Raw genomic sequence first — 6000 nt, 5'->3', positions numbered from 1 at the left:
GAAACAAAATATATGTAAAAGTGAAATTATTTTGCCATTGCTTCCCGTAAGCTGAACATTCATAACCTGTACACGGCTTTTATAATTGATCCTCTTCAGCAATGTAATTACAATACTATTAGATTTGCTTGTTTTCTCATCTGGGCCCTACACTGAACCACTGAGATAACCATTACATAGATACTGCCATCTTAATTATAGTGTTGTGGGTTAATCACGATGGACCCAAAATGAAGACCAGATTAGACTTTTAGACTCTTTCAAGTCACAAGCTTATGATGTATAATTTTTGTAAAGAAGACTAATTTCATTTAAAAGCATGATTTTTATCTTTTCATATACATTGTCTTTAATGTTTATCCCTATTGCAAAAGTAAAATGTATCAATTACAGGAAAATCGGGAAATACACATAGGCTTAATAAATCCTAGGACCCCACACAATCCTCTCAAAGCAGCATGGAAGGCTAGCCTGTCTGCCTCTTCAGTGCTGTGCTGAATATATTCTATTTACTGCACCCCATTTCCTCCAGGAACATCTCCTCAACCTCCCCTGTGCTGCTCCATCCTCTTAGAGGCCCCCAGGTTTCCTGCTTTTTGCCTGAATTTAGCCAATGAGAGGGCTAGTAGGCCCACATCTCTGGCATCCCAAAGAAGCAGCTACTTACCAGAAGAAATACGGTGTTTTATTTGGGGTCTGTCCAAAAGCAGATCTTGAATCAAGGACTTGAATGCAAGCCGTTTATTTGGAAGGTTATCCCAAGAAACAGAAACAGTGGTAGGAAAACGAGGAAGTGAAGCTGGGAAGAGAAGAAAATAAACAAGAGGGTATATTGTCAAGCAAGTCACCCTATGGGCAACTGCAGTTTAATTTCTTGGAGGAAGAGAGAGGAATCTTAGAAACAGCAAAGGATATACACCTCAGAGCTGTCCCATGTGAAGAGTGGGGATTGGGGCATTTGTCACCAATTCACACTTGTCAGCGATGGAGGATGACCCAAGGACAGTGTATGTGAAAGTGTAAGGGCTGTACCTATCGATTTCTCCAAAGGAGTTTCTGGAAGGACAGTGTCAGTGGAGTGGCAGGCGTTGAAGCCAGAATGCTTCAGAGGAAGAACTGATTATGTGTGCAGACAATTGTTTCAGAAAGTTTGATTCTGAAAGGGAGGAGAGAGAGAGGGCTGCAGCCAAAGGGATAAGGGGTTAGAGCAATGTTCTTCAAACTGGGATCTTTGAAAGTATTCTCAGTCCAAAAGACTTGAGAATTTAAACACACACACACACACACACACACACACACACACACACACACACACACACAGTGTCCACACTGTATGCCTGGATGCCCACTTATAACTGAAAACTAACTATTTGGGGATTTCAGTTCCTCTTGTCATATTTGTGTTTACAAACAAATCACAGCCAGGCAGTCATCCTTTAAAGATAACTTTTCAGCAGAAATTGTTCCTGCTGCTGTACCAGAGGAAGGATGCTCTCCATAGGAGTGAACGTCCGTTTCTGTGTTGACAAGGAGAATCCTGATCTTGTCTTACATGCTGCTTGTTCTGGCTTTGGAGATGTTTGCATTTGAAGGGACATTCCCAGTGGAGAGTGCTTATGTCCTAGAAAAGACATTGAGACTCAAAGAGAACAAAGAGCATCAGAGGGAATGGGATATTAGGGATGAGAGATTTGTTGTATTAAAACAGGAGCACAAGCTGAAAGCTTGGTAACACTGCATCCACTCAGTCACTCTGGCTACTATAGGGCACCTCTCCAGAAAGAAGCTCTGGAAACTTTCAACCCTGAAGGATTTGAGGACTTGATTTTCAGAGAGGAATTACTTTCATGGGTATATGAGTGAGTGTCTCAAGCAAGATTAAGTGGGAATGGGCTCCGTTGTGGCCACGGCAGTGTTGAGTTGGGGACATAGGCAGACCAGATGTAAAAGCCCCTTGTTTGCCCATCCCGGAGAATTTTCCTGCCTGTCTGGGTATGCAGGCCAAAAATATGATTTAGTGTGTGCCTGTGAAAAGCAAAGAGAACTTCTGTCATAGGTCATCTCAAGATTTTGATGTCTAATAAGGAGGAACTTAGCATCAATGATTAGGACAAATAATCTTAAAAGTACTCAATGTTTAAAGGAGTTTTACAAACACACACACACACACACACACACACACACACACACACACAAACACCCACCCATAGAGAAAAACACTTTGTTTTAACAGAGCAACTATTTGCAACTTTTTATCTGGTCTTTCTAATTTTGATCTATATGCCTATGGTTTTTAAATCCTTGTGGCCAATGTGTTGAATATTTCATGAGTCATCTCAGACATACCACGTCAGCTCCACTAGTCTGTTTTTCTGTCAGCAAATGAAGAGAACTGCTTCTATTTCACAGGGTTATTCTGAAGCCCAAGTGAGATAACGTAATATAAACACAATTTGTAAACTCTAAAGTGTAAAATTTTGAGGTATAATACTCACATGTGACTGCTTATATGCTTTTCTATGTGTCATTTTCAATGGTTACAAGTTATTTGAACTCAATTGCTATCATCATTTCTTTAACCATTGGCTGTTGTTCATTCCTGCTTTTTGCTACCATAAATAAAGCTGATTATAAACATCTCTGAATGATTAGCATTTTTCCATTCTGAAATATTTCCTTAGAACAAATTCCTGGAGGTAGAATAGCTGGGTCCAAATAATAGCCAGGACATTCTTCTTTAGATGATGTACATCTTCTCAGCACAAACCCTCACTCCAAAAAAATCCAAAACCTAATTATGATGCACCACAATTCAGATAAGTTAAAAAAAAATAGATCTAATCCTGGTGATGACAGCAAATCAGCATATATAAAACCATATCATTATAATTTCCAAAAGCAAATAAAAACTTTCTCTGATCTTGGAACAAGTCTCCCAATGGCTAAAAATCCTCTTTTTGAAATGTGACAAGATAGAGAATGAAAGGCAAAGACCCTGACCTGGTAACCTTCTTTTCCAGTTTTAGCATCCTCTACTTACAAAAGACCTGGTTTTCAGAGGATAAATTTCTTCCCATCCAAGGCTTCAGGCTCCTTCTTTTCAGTTGGATTAGATTCAAAGAAAAGTAATTTTGGTAAAAGGATAGTTTGCTACACAGATTTTAGGTTAAAGTTGAGGACATAAATTTTGAGCTGCATGTATATAAAATATGAAAATATATCCCTCATGATGTGGTTCCAGTTTTCTGAAAATATCATCTTAATATTTATAAAGTACATGCAGATTCTTAGGCTCCTGAACTGTATATGCTCTTAACATAAATTATCTGATACTATTTTTGGAGGCTTAAATGATCAGATTGGCAGGAATTCTCTCTGCCTAAAGGATTCCCTTCTTTGATTGAAATTTTGCTTTCCTCTGGGCCATTTCTTTAGGGATGGCTGTAGGAATCAAAGAAGAAATATCTGATCAAACAAATAGGGTTCAGTAGGAACTCTCCCTATAAGGTGTTTCAGGGGAATTTTACTTAATATCGTTAATCAAGGGACCAGTGTGATTATTGAATGATTAGCTCTACATGGCTCATTTTGTTTCTCCAGATATTTCTTTTTTAAATGGCTTGAGAAGGAGTTAGGAGGAGGTATAGTGGAAGTGCTGGCTAAGAGTTAACTGCGTATGGTTTCAGCTTTGCCACTAACTAACTAGCTGTATGTCCAGATCCAAGTTAGTTACTTATTTGGGCTTCAGTTTCTTCAGCTACGAAGTTGAATCTAACAAATACTCTGTGATTCTATATAGAGCAAAGACCATTTAGAGAGGCAAATAACATAGAAAAGTCTTTCTTAATGTTGTGTTATTGCTGTTCATTGCAGTTGTGTGTGTGTGTGTGTGTGTGTGTGTGTGTGTGTGTGTGTGCGCGTGCGTGCTGGTGGAGCACTGGGTGGGAGAACTTTCTTCTTCTCTAAGTATCAGTAGTTGAAAAACAGGTTGGAAAAAAACACTGTGCCCTCCTGTGTTTGGGCAAACAGGAATCAGGCCACCCTGACCTCATATTGCATCAAGATTGCCAGGAAGCCTGCAAAGTTCGTCCAATGCTGCCCAGACGCATGTCTGGCTGAAAATAAGCTGGAAGGAGCAGTACAGAGCGTTAATGCCTGTAAAGAGGTGGGCAGGTGCCGGCCAGGTGCGGCACGTACTAAGTGCTGAGTTAACATCTGCCTGATTGTCGTTATCAGCTCTTATAGAAATAGCCTGTAGAATTCTCTAGGGTGGGGGGGAAAGCCCTTAACTTACTCCAACCTCACTTCAGGTGCATTAATATTTTAAAAAATAAACTATAATACTTCTACTACTTGTTAAGATTATTATTTCTCTCACATTCACATCCCGGCAGCTGTGTATTTGTATTTGGTATTTATCTGGCATCGCTGTTAAATCTAAGATCCCAGATTAGAGCTCAGGTCCTACAAAGCACTATTATGAGAATGGAGAGAAAGTCAGTCCCAGTGTCCCCTGAGTCCGCCTTCCCTGCCTGCAGCCTCGTTCCTCTGTGGCCCTTGCAGACCTAGGCCCATAGTGCTGTTTAGCCACCCATGTGGCCTCCGGCTTGCCCAGTCTGCGCACCTCTGCTAGTGCCTCTTATGGTCACATTTTCACTTCTCCCTAAAATCTCTCTGGCCTTGCCGGCTGATCTAATGCTACATCCTGCTGCTTCTTCACACGCCCCTCAGGTCCATGGAGAACGATCTGCTGTGGGCTTTCAGGTGCCTTCCCCAACTCTCTGCCCAGAGGTTCTTGCCCCTGCTTGTTGGCCTAATGAACTCTTAAAACTGCCATCCTTCAAGACTCAGCTAAAATATCTCTTCCAGGTATTGTATTGCTTCCGGAATTCTTTGAGCTGCCTCAGCACCCAAGACAATTGCATATACACAAGACACCGTGAGTTTCCTGGAACCATGCATTTTACTTTTTATATTTTCAGCACAGAATCTGGCAAACAGGTGCTCAACAAATGCTCACTCCATATTTAGACCTGTGTTCTAATCACTTCATCTGCAATTCCTGTTTAGAACACGGTAAGGAGAGGTGCTTACATGAAAAAAAGTGTGTAAATTGACATGGGAAAATTTATACTAGATCATGTTTGAACTTCTATTTGCTTTATGGAAACTCATCTTTAAGCAAAGAAAAGTGGGACCAGATGACCTAGGGCCCCTTTCAGTCTCAAAGATCTCATTTAAGAGGAAAGTCCCTCCACACTCAACCCCCAACACACTCCCCCATGAGTTTCCTACACTTCTACAAACCATGGACCCATTTAGGTTAACAAGTTACTCTCTTCAAAATTTAATTACTTGCTAGGAAAACTAAGTCTATTTACCCCTTAGTGAGAATTACTCTAAATAGAAATTCTGCTGTGGAGAGCCATGGGCTGGGGACAGTGAGCATGCTTCATTTTTTGTTTGTATGTTTACTGAAGTATGATCAACTTACAATATTAGTTTTACTTTGGTTTTTGTTTATTTAAGTATAATTGACTTAACAATATTAGTTTCAGGTGTACAACAGAGTGATTCAGTATTTTTGTACAAGATGATCACCACGTAGAGAAGCAAACTTTGAATGGAGGGCTCTTTCCAGGCACACAGGTTACAGCTCTAATGCTAATTAGCACTCCTGAGCTGCAGTCCACCCTCGGCCCAAATTCCTGGCCCATGGAAAGCCAGTGTCCACAGTGTAAAAAGCCTGGGCATCTTTGCTAGTTTCAAATCCGGGCTCTGTCACTTGCTGGCTCTACGATTTGGGGTCTTGCTGGCTCTACGATTTGGGGTAAACTACCCAACTTGGCAGAGGCTCTATTTTCTCACCCATAAAATGGTGATAATAACAGTAAATACATCACAGGTTTTTGAGAGGATTAAATGAGATGATGGGGCTAAGGTCCTGGAATAGAGGGGTGCACGTCAGTAGTAACTATTACAGCTTTGCATGACTTTGGG

This window comes from Camelus dromedarius, chromosome 22 (assembly GCF_036321535.1).
Source record: "Camelus dromedarius isolate mCamDro1 chromosome 22, mCamDro1.pat, whole genome shotgun sequence".
Classification (NCBI taxonomy): Eukaryota; Metazoa; Chordata; class Mammalia; order Artiodactyla; family Camelidae; genus Camelus; species Camelus dromedarius.
This window is presented reverse-complemented; position numbering follows the sequence as displayed.